Raw genomic sequence first — 233 nt, 5'->3', positions numbered from 1 at the left:
AGAGAGCAGGAAAACTCAGCATATTCTGTGATGCGCTTATCACCGTCGCACCCGCCGCTCGGCCCCGCCGCCCCTGCCCGCCCCGGCCCCGCTGCGCCTGCGCGCCCGGCCCGGCCCGCGGGGAAGCGGAGGGAGGAGGCGGCGGCCCCCGGCCCCTTCCGCTGCGCATGCGCCGCGCGCCGCCCCTCAGCGCGGGCGCCGCGGGAAGGGGGTGTTCTTGTTTGTGTCCCTGT

This window comes from Neopelma chrysocephalum, unplaced genomic scaffold (assembly GCF_003984885.1).
Source record: "Neopelma chrysocephalum unplaced genomic scaffold, ASM398488v2 Primary Assembly neopelma1_80b, whole genome shotgun sequence".
Taxonomy (NCBI): Eukaryota; Metazoa; Chordata; class Aves; order Passeriformes; family Pipridae; genus Neopelma; species Neopelma chrysocephalum.
The sequence above is the reverse complement of the archived record's forward strand: the minus strand, read 5'-3'. Positions refer to the sequence as shown.